The sequence below is a fragment of the Haliaeetus albicilla genome, chromosome 14, assembly GCF_947461875.1.
Source record: "Haliaeetus albicilla chromosome 14, bHalAlb1.1, whole genome shotgun sequence".
NCBI classification, from domain to species: domain Eukaryota; kingdom Metazoa; phylum Chordata; class Aves; order Accipitriformes; family Accipitridae; genus Haliaeetus; species Haliaeetus albicilla.
The window spans coordinates 29052037-29078231 of NC_091496.1; the positions used below are offsets into that span (position 1 = coordinate 29052037).

Consider the following 26195-nt stretch of genomic DNA (forward strand, 5'->3'; position numbering starts at 1 on the left):
CTGTTTTTTCTTTTCCCATTTGCCCCTCTTGCATTTATTCATTCTCCACTTCTCTTCTTGCTGATGTTCCTGACAATCATCATTCTCCCCTTCCCAGCCACAAAAGTTACCATAAATGAAATTGTTAACGCTGAATTTTAAAGACCATCATTAGGTTTAGAATGAGTACCTGAAAAAGTATTAATAAAGGAAATGGAATAAGGATAGAGTTAGTGTTTCAGATTACCAGCAGATTCAGGAAAATAACACAGTAACAAGTTTACATTCTCAAGATTACAATTTTTATCCCAACATGAATATATGGATTTGAAATGAAAGCTTCGATCTGGAGCAATTTGAAAAATACCACAACCTTATCTGTCAAGTAGGCTCATATCCACCATGTAGAAAATAATTTCTTTCATACTACTTTTATTAGCTAGCCATACTTCAGCTCCTACTACATAACTTAGTTTTTAAGATGCTGCTTCCTGCTAATTAATAATATGCTTCTGATCTATACAAACATTATTTCTGTGAAACATACAGAAGACAGCAGTTTCTTTAACCCCAATACACTATTCTGTAGTATTACCATGGTCATTACTGCAGAATCTGAATGTACCCGGTTCTGTCGCTGTAACGTACTTGTCTTCTGGTCCTCTTCCCACAAGGGAGAAATATGCAGATGAGCGTCCTGTTTTGTTAAAGCCCTTTTCTCTTCTACTTCCATGAGTTACTTTGTCCTAGGGGCTACTGGAAAGTTGGTTTGTTCGGAGAATACACATACAAATAAACTCCCATGTGCTCATATTAACGAAAAAAAGACTAATTTAAAAAGACTTTGGATTAGAAGTGAAATATGATGAAAATCATGGTGGTCTTCATTTCTTCTTTCTCCAAGACAGGGACAGCCCCCCGAGCAAGGTCCCTATTCTGCAGAGCTCCCTTCTCCTGGAGAAGCCCAGTGATCCAACAGTCTCTACTCCCGAGCTCATGGGGAACCAGGCCAGGAACTCTCAAAATAAATACCAAGACACCGAACATCTTCCAAAGTCCTGTGAGGAGATGGCAGAGAAATCAGAAGATAGATATATTTAACTAAAGACAGCATGTACTGCCTACTTCAACATTTTCAGCCGCTACGTCTTCACGCCCGGTTGTGCCGCACCGGTGGTACTGAACTCAGAGCTTACAAAAGGGATGGATACTGAAAATTACATCACCACCTGACAAGATGGTGGAGTGTCCTAGCTTGCAGAAAGCCTTAAATGTAGGTAATACCCCATCAAAAGACACATTTGGGAGTTTTTATGCATCCGTTGAACAGGTGTGTCACAATTGTTCACAATACTTCACAATGAGATTTATGAGAATTTGTCATTATTCCAAGTAATACTTGGGTGAACTCTCTGAAGGCGTTGTCTAGGGAGTACTTGATAGAAGGTTATAAAATCGATGATCGTTTTGACCCCAGCTTCAGCAGCGCAACACCCAAAATACCTTCTCATTCAGTTTTCTTAGCAGAAGCTCATTCAGAAAAGATTAAACGAATGCCACATGCTTTTAGCTTCACCTGGACCTGGGAAGGACGTCCCACCACGAACACGTGGTGGGAGATCACAATGCCATTTAGTCTCAGACATGGCCCAAGACAGGCTCGTTCTGCTGGTGGCAGGTCTTGCAGTGATGAGCACCAATACTACGTCACATCGCTTTGTGCGGACTGACACATCTCTGGCTGCCATAGCGGTTCCTTCTTCTGAAAGTCTCAAAATCTGGCTGCTTCTGGTTACTTTCTTCATTTCCTTGGGTTCTTCTTCCCAATTCAAAGTAAGAGAAGCAGTGAACAGAAGCAGCCTGCGATGAGAAGCACTGGATGGGAAAATGGCTCATAGCGTTAGCCAAGGTCAGGGGAAAGCCAGGACAGCTGAGGACCTGTAACCATCTTTGATTACTAAAGTAAGGAAAGCTGAACGAGCAGAATGAGAGTGCAATGTTTCAGTGCTGACCAAAACTAACAAACGCCAAAAAAAAAAAAGGAAGACAGGAGAAAAGAAGACCCACTGCGGGCTTTGGTAACCCATCTACTTGAAACAAGCAGTCCATGAGGCCACACTCCCCTAGCTGCCGTTCCCTGTTTTGGCTGGAGAAGGCAAGGAGAGAGAAAAGGAGGCGGACATGACCGAACACTTCAGCAGTGAGCTAAACCTGCAGCGTAACTTCCTGATGAAGAGGCCATCCAAGTCAGGAAGAGCAGGACTGGGAGCCCGGGACTCTTTGTGAGAGAGCAGAGCTCCCCGACAGCTTTAGTCTTGTGCAACAGGTGAAGGAGCTATGGGGGAACCCCCACCGTCCTTCCAGTCTTTGATTGCCTTTTTCTCATGTTTCCCATCCCTCAACAACAAAATATGACCCTAGGCACACCAAAACCACATCTTCTCTAGATGAAAATGGTCACTTTGAGCCAATCCTAATGCTCTACATCCTCTCGGCAATGAAGAACAAAGGGGCCAGAAGAAGAGAGAACAAATCCCATCACTGGGTATCAAGATCCCTGATTATTTCCTTGCTTGATAATAAAAAGCAAAATGAGATATACTGAAGATGGAAGTGGAACATCAGACACACTCCAGTATACTAAGTCTTAAATACACTTCAGTACAAATGAGAAAGAAAAAAAATCAAACTCTACTAATATGATCTAGAGCCTCTACATCGCTGCCCCCAACTTATTCAAATCCCTCAAATTTTAGGCATTTGTTTCCCAAGAGACTAAACATTTAAGGCACAAGAGCTGTTAAGGTTATGACTGTTTTCCTCATTGGTGGCAGCATCTTCACAGGTAAGCAACAAGCTCATTCTCACTTTCACTCAAATTCATTCTCTTTCTCAGTGGAATGACAATGCAAAGAGAGAGGACAGTATCTCTATTTTTAAAATTTTACTTGTCATATTAATTAAAAGCTGCATAGCCAATTCATTTCAGTTTTCTTTGTAGCACAATGGCAGTCTGTTAGACGCAGCTCCAGAAACAAAAACAGAAGTGAAAGGAAATAAACCTCTGAGAAAAATAATTGATAAACTTAAAAAAACTAATTGCAGTGCTGTTAGTACTGTTGCTGGCAAACATACACTAGCAAGTTCACAGCTGATGTGTTCCAGGCTACACCAAAATTACCCATGTATAAAATGTTCATAATAGAGTATAAAAAAATCTAAAATTTATTAAGGTTTCATGCTGATCCTCCAATCTGGCAAATGTTTGTAAAAAGAAAAAAAAGACAGTGTTAAGTAAACATTTCAGACCTCAACCTTCTTTATATGCCTTTGAACCTCTGCTTTCATGTGCAATACCTGACAGCCCACTGAGAATAAATGCTGAAAGCCCCAAAGATAGGTAAAACAGAATTTCTGACTCAGGAAATAAAGATCAACTGAATATGATTCCCATATGGCAAACCAGATCAATGGAAAGCAAGACCAAAATTTACAATATCTATACTGTGCAGTACAACATGGAGGTTGTCTTTTATTGCTGGTAGCAAAACTCCCAGTGGCCAAGAATAAAAGCAGACACAAAGATTATACATCCACTAATGGTGAACTCTAAAAATACACATTGACAGATTTCAGAGTAGAAGGAAAAAGAGGAAATTTTGAGCTTTTATTTAGTGTTACTGAATACCAATCAGCAATTAGAGCAATCAACTTTCAGCACAAAATTCAGGATTATTAATATAAAGGCATGTTTTCAAAGCCGGGGGGGGGGAAACCCAGCAGATCGGATTACCTGATATGAAAAGAAACACTCTTTGCTGTAAAACTAAAACAGCTTCAAGGCTACTTTTGTGATAGCATGTGTGGCTGAATGTGAGAGAATGTATAACAATATTATTACTTTTATTTCATGATTTCCTGTAAAACCTCAGGTCATGCTCATGAAGACTTTCTTAAAAAGCAGTGATAAATCTGATGAACAATTTTTAGAACTTGAAAGAAGGACAATGGGCAGGGGGGAGGTAATCAAGCAGTCCTCAGTGACTGAACCGGCACAGCAACACTCTCATTTGGGTTAGCAGGAATTCTCTGTCAGGAATCCCAAAGTAATGCACCTAGCTATCTCTGGCGGGGTCTCAGAGGGCATATGTAGTCAGAAGTCTGCAAATAAAGGAAAAAAGTTCAACTTTTCAGATTCTTCTAATACAGTTTAGTTGGAAACGCACCAGAGCGAAATCCTTAAAAAGAAAACACAACTGACAATTTTTTTAGTAAATATACAACGGACCAAATTAAAAAGACATAAAATCACTTTCAAACTTCATTAAAATATTTGCTCTGTTCTAGCAGTAAAGTCTCCACCAAAAAAAAAAGAAACCTCACAGCATCTTGGACCTACATCCTGTTACACTACTCCGCCATTTTACATCTGAAAAAAAAGATGGCCACAGCAACATGAAAGCCCTGTGGTCCCCCAGATACCAGAACTGGCCCAGAACTGGCCGCTCCAGGATGTCCACAGAGACATGAGGGCGGAGGTCAAAACTAGGAACTTCATAGCGATGCTATCTCCTCGATCCCTCCATAAATAAGCAAATGAAATACCTTGATGCTATATATGGACAGAGATAATTTGCCTAAACATTTCCAAAACATTTTTTCCAGTAGGCGGAAATATACCCTATATATATGTAAAATAAATATTGTACATGACAGAGATTCTACTGGCATTCAGCCTGGATGATCTTCACAACTCATTGTTTCACCACTAGTGAGCAATGCAGTCAAGTCAATCCTGGCTTTGAAAACCTAAATACATAAGCATGTTACTATGTGTATTAATACATATTTTCCGTGGTACTTCATCAACAATGGTGTGACACACTTTAAGCATAACCTCAGGCTGCAAATGCTGCTATTGAAGAACAATACGGAAACAGCAGAAAAGAGTAATATTCAAAGAACTTTATGAAAAATCCTCTTCCACAAGAGAACTGATAAAGCTTAAACCATGTAGTTAAACCACGACAAGGACTGAATGACAACTCATAAAAAATTCTGGACCCCTCCAGACTGCCACTCACCTGGAGCAGTTTTTTCCCCCTGTCACCAACAGCACACCGCCGCTGTGAGCTCAACCACAATTTCGTACAGTTAGAAGATAGAGAGTGTATAGTCTTCTCTACAGGGCTAACAAGCTCTCCTCTTGCCTCCTTTCTTGCGCAACATTACCATTCTTTTAGGCTGATAACTGGGGCATCATCTTTGACTTATACATCTCCCCCAGTCTTCGGACACAGGCATCTAGGTCCTATAGATTCACATACTTACAAAGATTTACATGTAAACATTATGGGATCTTTACAAATACCAACTTTAAAGTATGTCTTCTCTCTCAAACTATACAGCTATTATACTCCCATCGCTCTTATTTCAGATCTTGTTCCTATCTTTTGTTCTAATCTTGACAAATGCAATCTCATTTCACTGACATAAATCCAGTATCCCATTATATATTAATCACTTATCTTCCATGTCAAAGCCTACCTATCATCTCTCATTCCATATCTAGAGGTAAACTCCCTTCTCCTTTAGGTCCAGGCTGCCAGCTTCCATCATCTATGTGTTATTTTTTCAATTAAGTGTCTTCAGGCTTTTTATCCAGGCTGACACCTCACACATCTGTGAACGTCCACAAGACTAACTGATTAACCTCTTTCAAACTGCTTTGGCAGGAGACCTATGGAAAATTTTAAAATAGATTATTTGCTGATATGCTATGATAACTCCTCATTTTCCCGTCTTCCCTTGCCTGTTTCTACCTGTTGCCTCTACCCATATATTTAAATTGTCCTACTTCTGGGCTGGGACTCACAGTGGTGCTGTGTTTGCGCAGCATCTAGCGGTGGCCTTCCACTCCATGTTCAGTGCTCTAAAACACTGTCAAAGGACAGACATGGAGTTAATTAATATTGATATGCCAACAAGCGCACTAAGCGCTCTTCTGCTTTCTTCAAAAGAAAAAACAGTGGTCAAACAGGTGATGAACTGACCTCAACCCCCATTCCCACAGAGGGAGGAGGGAGAGAAAACTGGGAGAGGAGTTGAGCTGGGAAGGAAGGAGGGGTAGGGGGGAAGGTGTTCCAAGATTTGGGTTTACTTCTCATTATCCTTGTTTTGGTTTGATTGGTAGTAAGTTCAATTGATTTTGTTTATCCCCCAGTTGAGCCTGTCTCTTGCCCATGACCATAATTAGTGAGTGATCCCTCCCTGTCCTTGTCTCCACCCATCAGCGTTTCTTTATATTTTCTCCTCCCCATCCCACCAGGGCTGGAGGGAACGAGTGAGTGGCCTCATGGTGCTTTGCTGCCGGCTGGGCTTAAACCATGACACTACCAAAAAACAGTGTCAACACCACAAAAAGGAAGGAAGGAATTTAGGCAGAAACATCTAGCCTTGTTATTCCTATTTAAGATGTATCTTTATACACCCAAGGGTATAAAGTCCCAGTTTAAATATGAAATGTCCATATTCATCTGATTAGACAGCATAAATACACCTTTTTCAGAGTCACGACTTTCCGCTCTGGATACAGACCCCAATATTGAAAGCAAAACCAGGAATAATGCCTCTATGCCCTTGTATTTAAATACTTTCTTTGGTCAGGGCTCATATACTATTTCAATTGCTCAGTATCATTTCCTGTCTTCTTAATTACGTACTTGCTTTGTGTTTTATCAGTTGACATACTTCCTCTCTGCTTTTTAAAATTTTTGATCAGCTTCGTATTTTACTTTCATAGAACTAGCAAATTACAGACATCCAAGACATCTCCAAGTTATAAAAAAAAAAAAAAGAAAGAAATCCTTCAAAAATATCAGACTGTTCTCTTCACCTCTTATTGTTCTGTATTACTTTCTTACAATTTAAAAAAAAAAAATAATCCTAAAACCAAAGTGGTTGGAGGAAATGAAGCAGTACCACTCAACAAAAGAGCCAAAGCAAGAAAACTTGTTAGTTACCATGTAACACGCAACTGTGAGAAAGTTTCAACTCTCACTTATGAATCAGATCTTCAAAGATTTTCAGTATCTAAAAATACAGCACATTCTTCTCTCACATTTTTATCCCTGTGGTACAAAAATTTTAAAAAGCAAATTAGAGACACACCCCCAAACTGTAAACTGACTTTATTTTCCATCCCTCTTCCTCTTTTACAAGCCGAATGGTGTTCCTACCAAACCAACTTCCCACGCAGCACGGAACACCAATGCAGGTCTAGCCTCTTCTCTGATGAGCCCCAGCTGCGGAGGATGGAAATCTTGCACACTGCAGAACATATGGGGTACCAAGTTTTAATAGCCTGATACTGTAACACTGGGTTCAGGAAGTTTTTACACATCCTATTAATTATAATAATATCAGTGAGGCTTACACAGCAAACAAGCCAAAGCAGCTGAGCTCTGCAAGAAGTTTTTCAAAGGTATAATGGAGTTAACCAAAGGGCATTAGTAAGTACTGAAGGGAAAGGGGGGGGGGGGAATGGTAAAAACAGGCAATCGGCTACAAAACATGAGATGAGACTTGAAGGCTACTGTTCCCGCTTTCAAGCTTAAGATTGATTTTTCTACTGCATCCCTAAGCAAATTACTTGAATCTTTAGCCTTACAGAAATCGGGTTCCACTTTAACTTTTTCCTGATACATCTGACATTTCAGCTGACACGAAGCACCTTGAATTGTACGACAATTTTGGTAAAAATGTGATGGTTTCTTGTACTACCACTGTATTTTACGCAGTTTCTTCACTTTGCAGTATACCTCTAGTTAGGTAGCAGTTTTAGGACCCTCCTTCTCTGATGAAATACTCCTTTCCTAGAACCATCCCCTCCACTGTTAGGATCCGCTTCAAATAAGCACAAGAGGAAAGAACACTGAAAAAGTACAAGCAAGCAAAAGCAAACAGAAAAATTTCAGAGCTACGCTCCCCAGAATTAGCAGTGCTCTTGAAAACTTCCAAAAGCGAAGATTAGAAAGGATTACAGCAGAGGAAGGTTTCTTTGACCCATATTCTGGCTTCCAGAACTAAGAACCTCACAGCACGATTACAGGGGCACGCTCCTTAGCACCTCAGCCCTGACAAGCCATTGCCACTGTACAGGGCATCACGTGTCTCGCCACAGCTCTCGTCCAAAAACCCCATCCTGGCCATCCAGGAGGGCCACAGCTACAGCTCTAATTCTCTAGTTTTTCCAAGACCTATAGATTTTTACAGCTGAACATGAAATGAGTTAAAGTACTTTGGAGAGCTAGAAGCAAGTTAAGCTGTCTGCATAGATATAACCTTTGTATTTTCTCTGACAGTTCAATAGCAAAGAAAATGCAACGTAATCCCAGAAGTTCAAAAATCGTAACTGGTCTCCTTAAAAAACAGAGAAGAACAGAAGTTGCCCTCTCCTCTTCATCCTTTCATTATCAGCAGGATTATATTTCTTTCTTCCTGTTTTTTGGTTTGGGTGGTTTTTATTGGTTTGGGGTTTTTTTTTTTAATTTTAACATATGTTCCATCTGGCCTGTCTTAAGATTTCAGAACTCTTCTGTCCGCCCATTATCTATGTATGTGAAAATTAGTATACCGCCAACCCCAGGAGGTAGATTATTTGTTTTCCTTTACATGGACAAATCCATACACAGTGACAACACACCTTTTCTGTCAACTACACAACTATTTGTGAGACAGCAGAGGAATGCGGGGGACCAGGACCCCTCGTTTCTACTTTCTAAGAGCAGCACATAGTCAAGCACTTCCAAAGACGAACCGTAACAGCATCTTCCTTGGCATCATCAGCCATGACGGGGTTCCACCCCGTACGTGGAAATCATGGGCTCCTACTTGGGCCAAGTTAACCAAGTCAATTATCACCGAGACTAATCCTTTGTAGTGCAGATCACACTCTATCGATGTGACTTACCCAAGCATTCAGCGTGGTGTGTGTTTTCTGAAAGGCAATGCAGTAAAGCAGATGGACCACAGGTCTCCTAGACTACATATCTGAATCATATTTTACATGTTGTATGAAGTGACTTTAGTGCCAACATTCACCCATCCATTTTACAGGTAAGATAACAGAGAGTTATCTCCTTCAAAGAAAGAGTACTGAGCCTTAATGAATAGGGTATACGCATTTCAGCAATATTCCATGTAAGAGAAAGGCCTATTATTCTTGTTTCTATTAAATCTGTCTTAAAGAAAAACATACTTGAATGAAAACAGGATGATCTTTTTCTCTTTCTAAATAAAATCATATAAAAGCAAGAGCTTCCACAATGGAGTCTACAGCAGGTGCAGAAATTATGCTTCATGAAATAAATCTGCACTGCTTAGTATTTGTTTCAGTTTGCAGTCTTTTGTTATTGTTTTGAATCTTATTTATTTGTTTATTTAAATCCTTAAGCTATTAGTGGTCAAATTTAACATCCCATACAAACATACAACCATCAACAGAAGATTAAACTGAAAAAAATACAATAGTCTGCATGAGATTATACTGAACTGCAAACAAAAGTGGCAAAAGCAATTAATCAACCTTAAATGAGCAAAAGCTCTAGACCAACAACAGGGCTTAAAACAAATTAAAACTTTACAAATGGTCACAGAAATGGCTTTTTTTATTTCAAGTATACTGAATTTTAAAAGACTTCAAACCATTAAAATTGCAACCCAAAGACAGAAACACTGCTTATGTAGTTACTCACTATATCTATTCAAGTTGCTAGAATTTTTTTTTAACTTCTTTCCACCAACAACAAAAATGCAGACCTTCAATGAAGTTTACAGTTGTGGAAGAAGCAATGTCTTCAATGTTATACTGCAATAATCAAACTGGTCAAGTCAAAAGTACATTTTACAACACATTGATTTGCGGTACAGCTAACAGTTGGGTTTTGTTTGGGGGTTGGGTTTTTTTTACTTTTGTGAAGTTTGCTAAAAATGTAATTACTGCAAGTACTTCAGATTTGCCAAGTGGAAATCAAAAAGCATAATTTTCATTTATGCAAAAGATGTTTTGTGGGAAAGGGACAGTAGAGCTGGAAGCAGTTTGGGTACAATTATTAGCTGTTTTACACATGCCTTACTACAAGACGCACACATATGGGAAGTAAATTTAACTTAAAGGATTTCTTTTAAAGCATTAGAAAATTCCAGGATGAATTATGAACACTTGTAATTCACTTTCCCTCAAACCTTCTGTGACAAACTGAACAGTACAAACTACGACCGCTGTACTCAAAATGCAGGGAAGGCTTTGCAGCAATGAAACCTAGCTGATGCACTTCAGCAATAATAAGACTTCACTTTCCAACTACCACATCTGTATTAAGCCTGTACATACACTGTAGGTAATATCAAAAAGACAGGTCTCTTACAGCAGGTTTTTAAGGAAGCCATTCCCATTCTTTCTATAATTGAAGCAAACGTGATTTGGGGGCTAATTCAACAAGAATTGTTTTCCAAATCAACGTCATCAATCATTTTTTTCATCCAGTTTTTTTTTACTGGGTACGCATGGCACTTCCACCTTGAAATAAAATCCAAAACAGTAACCCAAGAGGAGGAAAAGGCTTACTCAGTACCTGACTTTGACGCTGCACAAGGAGAAAGACCAAGAGCTAATTTGCAGCAAAGCCCAGAGAAGCTGTTCCATCCTGTTGGCTCGATGTCCCTTCAGCTCCTCTACTAGGCTTCCGAAATCTCTGTCAAACGGGTTGGCCAAAAGAAACACTGAAGTTTGCCAACAGAAGATGATTCTCCACTAGCTTTTCACCTGCCTTTTCCACTCACACTCCTTATTTCCCAGTAATCTCACTGAACTGGGATGTCCTGGCTGAGATGAGGAAACGCATGGCAAATGCTGTTGCAGATGAGGCACCAAGAATCACAGTCTGATGGGCAGGCGCAGACATCTCCATCCCGACCCTGGGGTCTGCACCCACCTGCAGTCCTGCACCTCCCAGTTCCAAGGAGTAAACCAGACCGCCTCCGACCCCCGGCTGCGAGCTGTGGTCACTGGTGAAAGAAAGGCTGTGGTCACGCTGAGAAGCAATCCAGAACCCACCTGAGATGGTGGGTACCCGAGTTAGAGACGAGGGAAGGAAACTCCACAGAGGGCAGGGACAGGTCTGGTCTTTCCTCAGGGGATCTCTGGCACAGCACACTGAAGTCCCCCAATAAAGTGTGTGAAACACCAGAGAGAGAGACTGAATCCAACACCTCCGCCTGGTCCGACTGTGCTGCTGTATTTCGTGTCCACCTCCATCATGACCCAAGTCCATTTTAGAGCTCAAAGGGTTACACTACAGTTATACCTTGATACAGTATTAAGCAAACTAACATAAAACAGTGCGTTAGATGAGGAACACCCTGCACAAAGAAACAGCCCACCGGGAAAAAACACTGACGCTTTCCCAAGGAATGTGTTTTCCCATACATTTCTATCCTTAAGAGCTCAGGTTAAAAGTGCTTTCCTCATGCAGTTAAACTATCCTTTGTGCGAAAGGCTTATTTCAGAGGTATCTTAATTTCTCTCAGAATTAATTTCTGCACACACTTAAATAATTCACAAGGAAAATGCACTGTCTTCTGAGAGAATTGTAACATTTGTTGAGATCTACCAAAAAGCCAGATGTGAGCAATACTGCAATACCACCAAAAGAAACGGGCTTAGCTAATTTTTCTCATTTGGACAGTATCTCTTTCATTGGGTCGTTAGCTTCTTCATTTTTGTTCTGTGTAAGTGCCAGGGCTATCACAAACTGGTACAGAATCCAGGCAGTTAGTGAGAAACATAATAATCCCTGAACATGATAGGCAATGTAAAAAACTGTTTCTTCTCTCCTTCGTCCACCCAGTCTTAACTTACATTGAGGAAACACTTCCAGTCCTCATCCAACGATCTCCCTTTAGAGAACCCAACTTAGTTCTCACAATTACTGCGCCTGGAGTAGGGCTAATTTCTCAGTCTCAGTCTCCAAAGCCTTTCAGCAAGTGAATGGGAAGCAGTAGATAGATTAAATTAGAAGATCAGAGTTTACAGTCATTGAGCTTCAGAAAGCAATTTACTGGCATTCTCTATCTAATTATATCAACACCTCATAACCATTAATGAATTTATCTTTACTGCACTGAGATTAAGCAACTTCATCATAGAGTTCCACAAGAAGCCTAGATCTGAGCCAAGAATTATACTTATAAATTTTAGGATGGCACTTTGTCTACATCATCGTCATTCTCCACAATGTTAAAAGCAGTTCATTTCAACCTCATGAGCCACGACTGCTGCCCCCTTCCCCACCTACTTAAGATAAAAAATAATGTTTGTTCCTCTTAAGGCCATTCTTGGCCACTACATCCATACTGATGTCTTCACCCCTGACAACAGTTTACTGAACATAAAAAACCCAAGTATTTTTCAGTTACAGGCCGATAGCCTGACATGCTAAACCTGCTCCCCCTCTCCAACCCATAATGCCCCCTTGAGGCAAAAGGGAAGGGAAATGAAAAAGTGAGGAAAAAAGAAAAAAAAAAAAATCTCAACAGTGGGAAAAGAGCTTTCTGCACTAACAGGGGGAAAAGAAAATACAGATCCCAACAACGGCTGTCCACACTTAATGACACTCATCTGTCTCTGCTTAAGCAGACTGTTGGGGTTTTTTTCCTGACCCTTTTTCTGGTATGAAACTCCATTGCCTTCACCACTCTTTAGAGCAGTTTCAAAACGGGTGCAGGGAGGCAATTTCTTAAATACTTTCCGTGTACACCAAATTCTACATATATACTTAGGTATCTACAAGTTAAAAAAAAAAGGAGGAGAAATAATTTTAACTTACAACTCTAAACAAACCTGTATTTCTATAAGGCAATCAAAAGCAGACAAACATTTGTCAGTGAGAAAAATTAATCTTTAAATCTATTATAAACTAGTGATCCCCAGAGACCTCCAACAGACGTGGCCTACGCCTGTTTATCAAGAGCCAGACAAGAAAGTAGAGATTTCTGGGAGGCTTTCAATTTTGTACCTAAAATCTTGGGTTTACATTGCTCTCCTTGAAATGTAAAGAAAGAAAGAATTGTGCTTTATGTATTGTATCCGATATGCTTTTTGTATTTTTGTACGCATCAAAGTACAAAAACTTTCTGGAGACAGTAATTTGCACTAGGTTAATAATTACCGGTGAGAAAGATACTGGAGAACAAAACAGATTTTCTCAATATACTGTACCATCTTCTGCTAGCAGGCACACACAAAACACAATGAGAACAAATTATATTCAGATGGTACTAATGTTCAGGATTTTAATATCACTCTCCTTACTACAACTATATAAAACTCTCTGCATAAAGGTTACCTCTAACACATCTTCCAACTCTTAAACACATTAAAAAACACCCTTATTACATTGTACATTTAACCACAACACAAGAAAAGGTTAGCTCCCAATAATAACCTTATAAAGAAAGTACAGTATCAGTTAAATGGATTTTAAGTAAGGGTCCAAGATCATATTAGGCAGCAATTATAAGCTACAAATTGTATTTCATATCTTCAGCGAGAGTTAGCACAAGTCTTGCTGAGTCAAATCTCTGCTATAAAACCCCTCGCCGTGCTTTAAATGCCGCAAGCAGCTGAGCCCTGAGGGGTTAAAGCTAATGCTAAAGGTAAAGGCTTGAAGAGTTGACCAGATATCTCGTGGCCATAGATCTCAGCGTGTCAGTCACGGGCAAATATACCGTACCATGTTTGCCAGTGAAGGCCAGGAGTAATAGATCAAGTTCATCAGCTGTTGCGGAGCCTACCAGAGCAGCAGCAGGGAGAAACATTAGTTCCACTGTGCCTACAGCCATCTGAGCAGTAAAGGTGACACTGGATGGTGACTCACTATTTCCACCCGTCAAAGGAAAGTAAATGCATTAGGAGTGTTTCTTCCAAACAACGCCTCCTGACAAAGAGGCCCCCAAAGTGTCGGGAGCAGAAAGAAAATGAAAAAAGACCCCGTTCCAACCAGAAGGCCCCAAAGAAGGAGCAATCTCTTAACCACGGTCCCCCAGCTTCCCCCTCCTTGCAGCCCGACTCGAAGCGTCACCTACGCGTGCCACGAGCCAGGGCTCTCTCTCGGTAGCCAGGGCTCTCTCTCGGTAGCCAGGGCTCCCAGCACTCACCTCGCCGCCTCGTCCCCCCCACCTCCGGGAAGGTCCCCCCAGCCCGCGGCGAAGCGGGGGGACGCAGGGGACTTTCTCCCCCCGGAGGAGGTCTCCAAGAGGAGCAGCTCGCTCCCTCCCAAGCGTGCGGCGCAAGGCTTGGGTCTGCGCCTTGTTTTGCTACCGAAGCATTCCGGGCTGTGTCAGTTTGGATTGCAACATAAATATTGTGCAACTGCAGGCTCCTTAGTTCCAATTCTGGTAATATTGCAGGTGACAATGAGAAAGATATTTTTAATCGTCTGCGGTCACATTCTGCTCCCATTCATCTGTGACTTAGGTGAAGAGAAATGCAGCTGAAGGAAATTTTATTGGTAACTGTATTTGGAGCAAAATTGCGTGCCTAACAGTGACTCGAAAAAATGTTGTCGTCCCCATTCCGGTAGTAATTTAATGGTAACAACAAAGACCCAAATGGCGGTCATTGGCTACAGAAGAGTGTTTATAAAACTATATTTAAATGACACACAAGTACAATTAGACATTTTGATATAAGCACTACTGATTCACAAAATGTACAGGTGCCTATGTATAAGGCGGCTAATAGTTCAAGTTTAAAATTTAGTTCTAGTTACTGAAGACATGTACTGAAACAGAGGTTAAACCACCACTCTAGTTAAGTCCAGGACAGTAGGTTCCATTTTTATACATAGCTGAATAATATAAATGTATTCTTCCACTGAGTCACACAAAGATTTAAATAAAGCACAAGTGCCCAGTCTCCAACTCGGGAGGACCAGTCAAGTATCATGTAGTTTGCTGCATCCACCACCTTTCTCAGACCTTACAGTAACTCTCCTCTCATGTTACAACCAAATAGTCAGGGGGAGGAAGAGTCTCAAGAACTGAGTAAGAGGTCCAGCCTGCAGCCATACCCTTTTCTAGAGGAATATGCAGTGAATTTACCGGTGTTCATCCACCACGCTGCAAGCCCGGAGCTCCTGGGGAAGCGCCAGACTTGCTGCATACGCGCAGCAGCACTGATCACGCAGCACACAACACCCTACAGCCGCAGCACAACGTGTGTCATGCTCGGCTGATGAGGCTGGACGCCACCGATTTAAGACAAGTACGTATGTTCATCTTCTAAGGAATGTCTCTCTCGTATGTCTCTGGATCCTCACCAATGATGTACCTGAGGTCTATAGTCTTTAAGATCCATTTACTGAATAAATGGAACGGAACCCTTGGAAGTATTTAAATATTGAGAAAAAGACACTTTGACTATGGATTTTTTGTTTTAGTGGTAACTTGCTCCATGGCTATCAACAGTTGGTGCAAGAACCCATATTGAAAGAAAAACTGAAAACACCTGGATTTGGCTTAAATACACACAAGGGGTCCATCACCAGCCCCAGTCTAGGTGACTTTCAAGAGCAGCTTAGCAGCCAGTAACTTCTCAACCTCAGAAACCGGTTTTCCACATGGACGTACAAACACAACCAAAGCATCAACCAGCCTCGGTGCCTGAGCCAAAACAAGGAGTCTTCACATCAACCTCAGGAGATTTGGGATCAGGGCTGAAGGTCTGGGGAGCGATTTTTCAACACAAGTTATGTGGCCATCCTCCCAAGTATGTCCTCTCCTGAAGCGTGAGACAGGTCGACCTGCGAGAAAGTCACCCGTGTGCCACAGGAGCTGGGAAGCTCAGCCTGAGCAGAGGGTCCTGCCGGGCGGACGGCTGTCGCCGGCGGATCGACCTGCTCCATCGCTCGCCACTGCAGACCCCACTGCCAGTGCAAGGCCCCCCAAACCCTACAGCCACCCCAGGCACCGACCAGCTGCTGGGGCACGGCGAGACGCCAATGCCGCAAGCCACGCTCAGCCTGGAAACAAGTTCAAGCCTGGTCTGGAAGCACCCTCCCCTCGTTTTTTCAAGGAAGATTTTGGACGGGCAGGTTTTCCCATCACAACCCTTTAAATACCTTCTGTACGCTGTGAAAGCCACCCTCCAGCACCGTCAGCTCCTCCCCAGGAGGATCCCACTCCTCGAGCACATTCGCCCTGTTAGCAAAGGACTGAAAGTTTTTGTCTTTACTGGCTACACTCTTCTTTAGGATGCTTTCTGCCCCGTAACCCGAGATGCAGTAAATCCACCCGAAACGTTCATTTTCCTCCTGAGGGCCGTAGCCTCCTTCCCGGAGAGCCGCGGATGGGCACAGAAGCCCCGCACCGCTGCACGGCCACACGCTGCTCCCAAAGCTGCACAGCTCCGCAGGAGAAACATCTGAGCAGTCATCAACCTCCCCACCTAGCAGTGTCCCGCAGCTAAACACAAATATTTTGGCAGTTTTACCATTCTCCTGGCTTCTCTGTGATCGCTTGAAAGCATGGTCTGGCTCCCAGATACAAAACAAAACAAAAAAAAAACAACAAAAAAACCTCACGTTTTTAAAAGGTTGCCATAGGGCAGTTCATGAGATGGAAATTTCTGGCTGCTCAGGTATAATTCATGCCCTTTCCTGGTCAGTAACAAACAGAGGCCCAAGAACAGATGGGTCACACCATCCAATGCTAAACACATCTTTAACTCTTTCACAAGATGTCAGTCACTTAAAATAGAAATAAATACCAAATACATCAAAGTTTCTGTCACAATATGCTTAATTCCTTTCCTTAAGCAAAAGGATGTGCAAGGATTTATGACACTGTGTGAAACTTCCTCCGTATATTCAATATAGTTCTCTCTTGAATTACTGACCATGCGTATTCTTCAATGTACACTGACAGTTACTGTGTACCGAGAACAATTTACAGGCATCATCACAACATTAAAAGTAATTTAAATGCATTCAAGACTGGTAACAAATGAGTCTGAATGAATTTCTGCGTGAAGGCATTTCATGATCTTTAGCAAAGTACCATCCTAATATTTTTACAGTTTTAGCACCCATATATTCCTCTAATTGATTTTCAATGAAGAATGATTTTTACCACATATCAGGGAGTCCTCAGCATCCTTCCTCTTACATTCACCATGCTGTACAAATGATAATCATTTATTCCTTATTGAATTAAGCATGTTCTCCTACAAAGATGAAAACATGTTGACAGAAGTGAAAAGCATGACAGTTCACCAGCTATCCGTATCTCTGCAGGCTGTGCACACCTGACTGCATTAGGGTTTTGTGTTTTCATTTTTAGGTCACAAGAATACTGTAAGTACTGTAATGAAACCACAATCCTGTCTGTTCTCTCACAGGGAAGTGCCTTGAATCATCAATATTTCAATTACTGTGTTTTAGACTCTAGAAGATACTAGCCTCTGTTTTCTATACGCTTTTCATTCCCCTGAATCTCCAAAAAAGAGTTCTGTCCCTCCTCTCTTACACCAAGAAAGTGATACTTTGATTTGCAGTACATAAAAATCAACCTTTAATGCAACAACCAATAAATAGGTTTCCAAAGACAGAGATTGGAATTAACAAAATCTAAGTATTTTTAAAAATAGCTTACAGCACTCTACGGTCTAAATCACGGCCAGCATAAACGGGAGTAACTCCTGTGCCTGCCAGATCTGTGCCTGACCGCGTGGGTAACGCCGGCGTGCGAAAAGTTCGTTATTTCTTCCCACAGATGAAGCGAAGGTGAAAAAATTTATTTGATATATGGGGCACCGGACAAAGATCACATCGCTCTTTCTTCTGCGAACCCGAGCCCCTGTCCTCCGAGCGCTGCCCACCTCCTGGCAGCGCTGCCTGCGCCTCCGCTGGCTCCCGCCCAGCCCCGTGTTTTCTCTGGCCTCTTTCCACAGCACTCCCCAAATCCCCATTGTTTGTCTGTTGTCCCTCTCCTTTCCAAAGCCCTTCGTGGCTTCCCACCGCTAACCCTTAAAATTTCCTGTGCATTATTTGTACGTGGTTAAACTTGACAGCTTCTGATCTCATTTCCAAGCAGTTCAATGTCCACTGCAGGTTCTATTACACAGGTATTACCCACTGCTTATTTTACTAGGTGGGTTGCAATTCCAGGAGAACAATGTGCCTCCTCGACATCAACAGTAAGACTTACAAAGACAACTACTAAAAGTGAAGTCAACAACATAATCGAGAGTAACTTTTGTACAAGAAGACTTAGCGCTGATGGAATGGCAAAGTTTAAATAGTGTTTAGGAATAGCCACCTCTTTTAAATTTTCTTCACCGTTGCTGGGCAAATTCAAAATCAACATCTGATAGATCCTTAGCGCAGCATTACGCTTGAAATAACCTGGCAACTCTGAGATTGTTTCTCCAAACACAAGTTCCTTAGTTTGCAGACTGAATTATCGGATTTGGTCCTGCCAGAGAAGCAGTGCAATACTCTAAACTTATACAGCCATTCTCCTTCCTTCCCTCAAAGGACAGATCATGAAAATCATAGAGGTAATACCCACCAAGATCAAACTGTTTTTAACATATACATGTGTCAGAAATGTAATTTGTCAAATTATGCCAAATACATAATTTCGCATTATATCAAATACATAATTAATATTTTTCAAATACGCATCGTGTTGGTTTTGGTTGAAATAAGGAAGCTGGATACTGGAATAAATCAGTATTTAAATTTACTTAGGGGAGAAATTCTGACCAAAGTTGCAAAATACGCCTCACATTCCGAGAGAAAAATCACAGGAGTCTAATAGGATTATCATCAACACATCAACCTTAAAAGATACAGGAAATTTTTCATAACAGTGTAAATACTTATCCAAAGAAATAATGCTTAGGAAAACCCAACAACTTTCTAGTTGTATACAATGACATACCGCCTAGCCTCAAAATGCCACTCTTCAAATGAATTTCCAATTTGGGGCCCAACAGTAAAGCGTATATCCCACAGGGCCAAGTCTGGCACAGGCCCGCTGGAATCTCGGTTGTCCTCACAGCATCCCGGACACAAACTAGCTGAAACGGGACCGAGACCAGCAATTGACAGAAATTCTTAATTTGATACAATTTGCAGCCATGGTCTGACGCCGGTCCGAAGGACCAGCTCACCGAGCAAAAGGACCTGCAGCATCTCCGCGGACCCTGCAACCACCGCAGGGCTGGGAACTTCTCCAAACAGAGACACCCCACCACCCGCTTCCACTCCCTGCTGCCCACAGGAAGGAGGGAGAAGATCCAAGTCTCCCGGTAAACGAGCAAGCTCCCCAGGCAAGCCCAAGCCATCCTGCGAACCCCAAAGAGGGCTTGGGTTTTAGGACTGAGATCTGCAGCCACGGGAAGGAGCAGACCCCAGAAGGGTCATCACCCGGCAGCTGGGGGGGCGGGCAGGGGGGGACAGGGCGGAAAGCATCCATCCCTTCTGCACGTTGAGGGAAGGTGCTGCCTGGTCCCTCAACCCCGCCTGCCTGCTGTTCCCTCGCACAGCCCGATCGACTGGAAACTCATCTGCGTCACCTACGGCCGCGGCGAAAGCCTCTGCCACCGAGGGGAAGGGACGCCCAGAGCTGGGGCACGCCGAGGGTACAGCCCGCGGTACCCAAGGGAATCGGCGCTGCCCTCAGCAGCCAGCCCGACTAACGTACGTATTTAAATAAGAAACAAACTGCAGCAAAACCCCTTCCAGCTACAGGCGCGTGCTCGCTATTTGCAGGAAGAAGAAATAACTCACTCAACGGATGAAAAGTTAAGCCTGCAATGTTCTTATTCCCCCTCCTCAACAACCATTTACTAAAAAGACTTAAGACACTTAATAGCATAATCCAATGTGCCTAACATTTTAATTTCATATTCCTTAGAACAGGAACTGAAATCGTGATATTAAAGACAATTCCACAGGTAACTCACTCTTCAGAGCTCAAACTTTACTTTCTAACACCATCCCAAGCTACACTTTGGTGAACCAATAAACATTGTAGCAACTGTTCATTAAAAAGATTATTTTCGGCTACTTCAGTGGTGACAGCATAGGCGAGCTATTGCTGGCACTTTCAAATCCAGCTTTCCGACATAAAACATGGTCTTGCCCTTAAAACGCAAACCTAGCAGAAATGGGGGGGGGGGGGGGGGGTGGGGGGGAGAGCAGCAGAAAAGCCAAAACAGATGCAAATCTTGTATCAAAGGACAGAGATGCCTCTTGTTATTTGCAGTAAACATCATGCAAGATTTTAAAAAGCAGTAAGTGTGATTAAACTACTGAGAGCCTCAGAAAGGAGAAAGAGAGATGATCAGTGTTAAATGATACTTGTGGGACTGCTCCTTGTTTTTATGCCAATCTAGAAGTTTTGAAATTTAAGTTTAAAACTACCCTTGGAAATTATTACAATAAGGTTAAGTATGTTCACTCTGCGAAGGAGCAAATGTGGAAGAAAACCTCCGAACAACTAACAATGAACTATGCAACCGGAATTTTAAGGTTAACTTTAATTTAAGAGGTTAGTTTATTACAGCTAACCTTTTCTGTAATTTCATCTTTTTAATTCAGCTTTTCTGGTGCCACTAATTTACACACACAATCAAGAAAGATCTCAAGTCAAAACAGGACAGGGAACAGGAATCTAAATGACAAGTATTTCTTCTAACAAGGATTAGTTGAGAGGTATGCTACAGTGGCTGTGAAAAAAAAAATTAGATCATTTGCATTACTTCTAGACCCACTAGCTGTCACAAAATTTAAAAAGAGTAATCAGTTCGAGTGTACCAAAAATTACTATTTTGCAACAAAGTTGATAGCATTTTTCAGTTTGACCATGATTTGCAATTTTCTCCAGTCAAAATCATTCCACGGGTACTTCTCAGTGACCTATGTCCTAAATCGTTTTCAATTCCTACGAGCAAGTGACCTCTTCACGATCTGACTCACAAAGAAAAAAACATGATGACTCCCATGAACCATTCTTTTTCAGCCACCATCAGAATTTAATTTCTCCAAAATAAACCCAGTAAAAATAGAAATGGAACAAAAGAGGACTCGGTATTCAAGAAATATTAATTAATCACCCTATCAGAAAGATAGATAAATACCAGCCCTCACATTTTGATGATGAAAAACAAAGAGGTTAAGTGACATTTTCAATGACACATAGCAAAACACTGCCACAACACAGATCACATCTCAGAAGTTTTCTATTGTTTTCAGCCCACTAGCCTTGAATAACTCCTGTGCATGCAATGCTGAATCAGGTATATTCCTCAGAATATAAAAAGCTTATTCTAGCTCACGTAAATCAGCCCAGGAAAAAAAAAAAAGCTTACGCTACAGTAATTTTTTTAAATACATTCGAGTCCAACGAGAACTTTTCTAAAAATATACTGCAGTCCGACAGGAATGCTTCTAAGCAAATCCACCTTTAATCTTAAAATGTTAGTTTCGACGCATTCTATTACAGAAGGCATTTAAAAAATGTCTAAGCAACAGATGATTACCAAAAAAAAAAAAAATCAGTCACTTCAAAAACCTATGAAACTCAACACCTGACTACTGTACAAACCCTAGTGCAGCTTTAAAATAGTACCATGTATTCACTAATTAAAATGTCCTGAACTTGATATACGTCTTTTCCTCACACTCGAAAAACTCTCATTTGGTTGTTCCCTACAGACTCTCTGGTAATTTCACACAAATCTTTGCTAAACAGAAAGCTACAAAACATTTATTTTTTTTCCCCCTCTCAAACATTATAAACACTTCACTCCAGCAAAGATCTTGTGACAAAACATAAGAATCACTGAGGTTAAGCTAAAAACAAAGAAATACCCAAATATTTATACAATTGACTCTGCTTAAGCTTCCTGGTAAGGTTGCTGTTAAATCTTAAAGCCTACACCAACAAGGCCTCACATGAGGCAGTACATTTCAGGTGGTAGGTATTAACAAAATAAATCAGAATGTCTAATTACGTATCTTTCGTATGTCCCTGTGAGACCTATCAACTGGCATGAAGGTTGCTATATGTGTTTTGGAAACGCTGTATTTGAAACGCTCTTTCCTTTCCCTCAACCGTTTAGTAATCTACTATTCTGAGTAGTTAAATGAATGATTTAAGTATTCAAAAATGCTACAGAACACTGCCGTTTTGTAAGAACTACATTTAAATAGCAAATTACTGCAAAACAGGGGTCTTTTCAATATCTATATTTAATATGAACAAATTATTATAGTCAGGAATAACCTTAAATTAAAAATAAATACTGATTTGAACACTAAAAACTCTATCTCAGTCAAAAGGGTTTAGTGTAGCATTAGAGAAACCAATTTAATAATTAATCATATTTTCTTTAGAGTAATATTACTAGCAGTAATGTTTTTTTCCTTAATGGTTTTAAATTACCTAGCATGGGGGGGGGGGGATAATTAAACCTGTCAAAATCTCTTAAAACTTTGCCTCTGACTTCTCCCTCCCCCCCCCCCCCCCCCCCCAAATTAACGTGGGTATACAGACACTGTGCGCAACCTCCCAGTCCCACATTTGTAACGAAATTTCCAAGGGCCCGATCCAAGCCCATGGAGTCAACGGAGCGATTCCTACCGATGTCAGCGGAAAGATTCCCACTCACTTGAGTGAGTTTTGGACAGGGGCTTTTATGCGGCGAAAAGACCAGAGGAAATCCTCCCTGGAAGGGGAACTCCTGTGTTTCTCTCTGGAAGAAAGTACATAAACACGGCTTCTTAACAGTAGTAGCGATTCCCAGGTTGAGGTTACTGCGTGTTCCTCCATCTGCAGCTCTTTACGTACTTAGAGGATGATACTATAGATTTAGGGCGGTTATTTTTGAGGTTAGTTTTCCCCTGAGAACGTACCAGCAGCCTGCTTTCTGTCCGGACTGTTCTCGCAAGTTTTAAGCGAGTGTTTTCCTGCCTGCACCGACCGCCTGCAGGCAGCCCAGGCTTTGCCCCTCTGCCAGAAGCCCCATCCCGGGACCTCGCTCCCCAGTGCTCACCAGCGCGCTCGGCCAGGGGCTGCGCTGGGAAGCGGGCCCGCAGCCTCCTCAACCTGACACCAGAGCCCAGCGGCGGGCGAGAGAGCACAAAAACGCCTCGCGGACCGTCTTTACCTTCGCCAGGCGAGCTCGGAGAGGTGGCAAACGGCTTTCCAGCAGGTTGAGGGAGGCCGAGAGCTGCGCGGCCCGCGCATCCCGCGCTCGAAGCGGGGCGAGACGCCTCGCTCTTCCCTCCTTCCTCTGCCCCGGCGCTCCCGGCACGGAGCAGCGGACCCCCAGCACGCCTCACAGCCACCGGCTCGCTCCCTCGCCTCAAAAATTAAACTTTCAAAACTTTCCAGCTCCCGCGGTCCTCTTGGATTTCAAGAGCCGGTTTCAAGGGCACCAAGCCGCCGGCGGGACTCGGCAGCTCTAGCATCGTTATTTATTAATCCTTACTTTTTTAGGCTGCTTTTTTTTTTGGTCTTTGGGTGGTGGGGTGTGAGCGAAAGGAGGTGGGGGGGGGGGGAGCGGAGCTGTTCCCCGCTCAGCCCCACGAGGGGCAGGAGGCCCGGCGGGCCGCCCCCCCCCCCCCCGTGGCCCTGCGCTTCCCCGCCCACGCCGGCGGGGGCAGCACCGTGCGGGGCGCCCCGAGGGGGCGGACGGCGGCGGCGGCCCCTCCGCGCCGGCGGACGGAGAGGCGGGGGCTTGGGGGGGGGGGGGTGCGCGCCTCTCCCTCCGGCAGGCAGGCAGCACACAAAGGAGAAACGTGACACGTTTCTTCACCCGGGCTGTCTGCTGAGGAGGTCTCGGGGAAAAGAAAAAAAAAAAAAAGACATAAAAGAAAAAAAAAAACGGGCAAAAAGCAACGAAAACACAAACGGGGAGACGAGCCTCGCCGGTACACGTTCCCTCGGAAGCCCGGCCCCGAGCCCTCCCCGCCTCGCCCGTACGGGGAGGCTACAGGTTGTTTGTTTTTAATTACGCGGCGGGGGGGTGCGTGGGTTCCGCGGCGCTGCGCGGAGGGAGGGTGGCCCCGCGCTGCCAGCCGCGGCCGCCCCGGGAGGTGGGTTGGTTTTGGGGGGGGGGGGGGGGGAGCCGCCGCCGCCGGTCCGGTCCGCCGGCTGGAGGCAGGCACAGTCCAAACTCCGGCCGGGGCAGAAGCAGCCCACACACACCCCCACCCCCCCCCCACCGGTGCATTTTTGGGAGCGGTGCCCCCCCCCCCGGTGCCGGCAGACCTGACACATGTCACTCCTGCGGCCGCCCCGGCCAAACTTTCCCGCGGCGGCGGCAAGTCAGTGAGCGGCGGAGGGGGGGGGGGGAGCGGGTGGAAGTAGCAAAGTCACACCGGGGGGGAGGAGGAGGGGACGGGTTGCGGGGGGGTTGGGTGAGGGGGGGGTGGTAGCAGCACTTACCGGGAGGAGACACCGGTGCGGGGCGTCCCGGCGAGCTGACACCGAGAGAAAAGGGCGAGCGGAGCCGCGCGCAGCCGCGCCGCACATGCAAAGTCTCTGCGGGCGGAGCCGCCGCCGCCGGGACACGCGGGGCCGGGGGGGGGGGGGGGGGCGCGGGAGTTTTGGGGGTGGGGGGCGGGCGCGGGGCCCTCCGCGGGCGCGGAGCGGGGTGGCGGTGCCTTGCGCCCTCCCGGCCGGCTGGCGCTGCCGGTGCCGCCGCCGCCGCCGCGCTCCCTCCCCCGGCGTGCGGGTCCGCCCGTGTGCGGAGTGTGCCGCCTGTGTGTATGTGTTTTGTTGGGAATGCAAAAAAAAAAAAAAAAAAAAAGGAGAAAAAAAAAAAAAAACCCCGCCGCTGCACACACCGACTCCTTTGGAGAAAGGGGAGTGAAGAGGGAGCCCTCACATGATCGCGAAGTGGCCTGCACAGAAGTGCTAATAATGCGCGGGGGGGGGGGGGGGCGGGGGAGCAGCGGAGGGGGGATGGCAACAAAAAAAAAAAAGAAAAAAAAAAAAAGTGCGGCGGGACGCGCTGGGCCGTGCCCCGCTCCGCTCCGCGCCTCCCCCCGGCCGGTCCCCGCCGGAGCGGTGGGGCGGTGGGTCCACCTGCCGTGTAAACAAACCGGCGGGGAAGTTTGTTTGCTGGCGGCGGCTGCCCCCCCCTCCCCCCGTTCCCCTCCCGCCGCTCCGCTCCCCCGGTCTCCGTGAAGACCCAGAACGAGTTTAGCAGACGGGCAGAAAACAAAGCCGGGTGTTGTGCCGGCTGGCTGCAGCTCTGCTGGCAGCAAAACCCTCGGGGTACCGCGGCCTCTCGGGGCGGGGGGGGGGGGGCGGCGTGGCGGGGCAGGCCTGGCCGCCGGCGGCAGCTTCGCCGAGGAGGCACGCGTGGGGCCCGAAACTTTCTTTTTCTTGTCTTTTCCCCCCCCCCAGCCCCAGGCCCCGGTATGTCGGAGCAAGGTGCAGGAGCACCACCACCCCCACCCCCCCCCGGCTGCGGGAAGCGGCCGCTCCCCCAGGGAAAAACACTTTTTAAGTGGTTCCCGAGTGGGAGAACGGGGCGGGGGGGGGAAGCGCCGGCATCGTGGCTACAGAGAGGGGAGAGGCCGGCCCGCTCCTGCCTCGTCCCCGCTGCCGGTGCCGTGTCTGGGGTTAGAGGGACCCACGGGAGGCGGGTGGGGGAATTTGGGAGCCCACCTCGTGCCGGCGCGGCGCTTCCCGTGCGGCTCGGTGGGAGGGCGGCGGGCTCCGAAGTGACCGCTGTCACGATTCAGCAGCCGCCGCCGCCGCCGCGTGTCTTAAACCGAGCACCCCACGAACTTGGCCGCACGCCGTTCCAAGGCCGAGCGGCGGGGCGGACCGCCCGCTCCCGGCGGCGGCGGCGGCAACTCCCGCCCGGCCCTTCTCGGGCACCGGGCGGGGCGGGAGCCGCTACCGCGCAGGGCGGAGCCGCCGCAACTCCGGCAACTCGGCGGGACCCCCCCCCGCTCCTGCCCGCCCGCCCGCGGCGGCGGGGCCGGGGCCTGGCCGGGGGCCGGGGCGGCGGCGGCGGCGGCGGCGGCGGGGCGGCGGGCAGCCAATGGGGCGCGGCCGGGTTCGCGAGGTGAAAGTTCACCGCCGGGGCAGGCTCGCGGCTGCCGATGGGTGGTCGTAAAATATAT

General features: G+C 45.0%; 1 protein-coding gene across 7 annotated transcripts in view; it reads right to left on the bottom strand.

Moving 5' to 3' along the window:
* Nucleotides 1-25869, bottom strand: part of FOXP2 (forkhead box P2) — a 435423-nt gene extending 409554 nt beyond the window's left edge. For 2 of the 7 annotated variants that reach the window (XM_069802110.1, XM_069802108.1), the window contains exon 1: nucleotides 25732-25869. The gene's annotated coding sequence lies outside the window, so the exon portion shown is untranslated. Of the gene's footprint in view, nucleotides 1-24501; nucleotides 24641-25731 lie in introns of those variants that run through there. The other 5 variants (XM_069802105.1, XM_069802107.1, XM_069802113.1 and 2 more) reach the window with 4 other exon arrangements.
* Nucleotides 25870-26195: the final 326 nt, after the last annotated feature.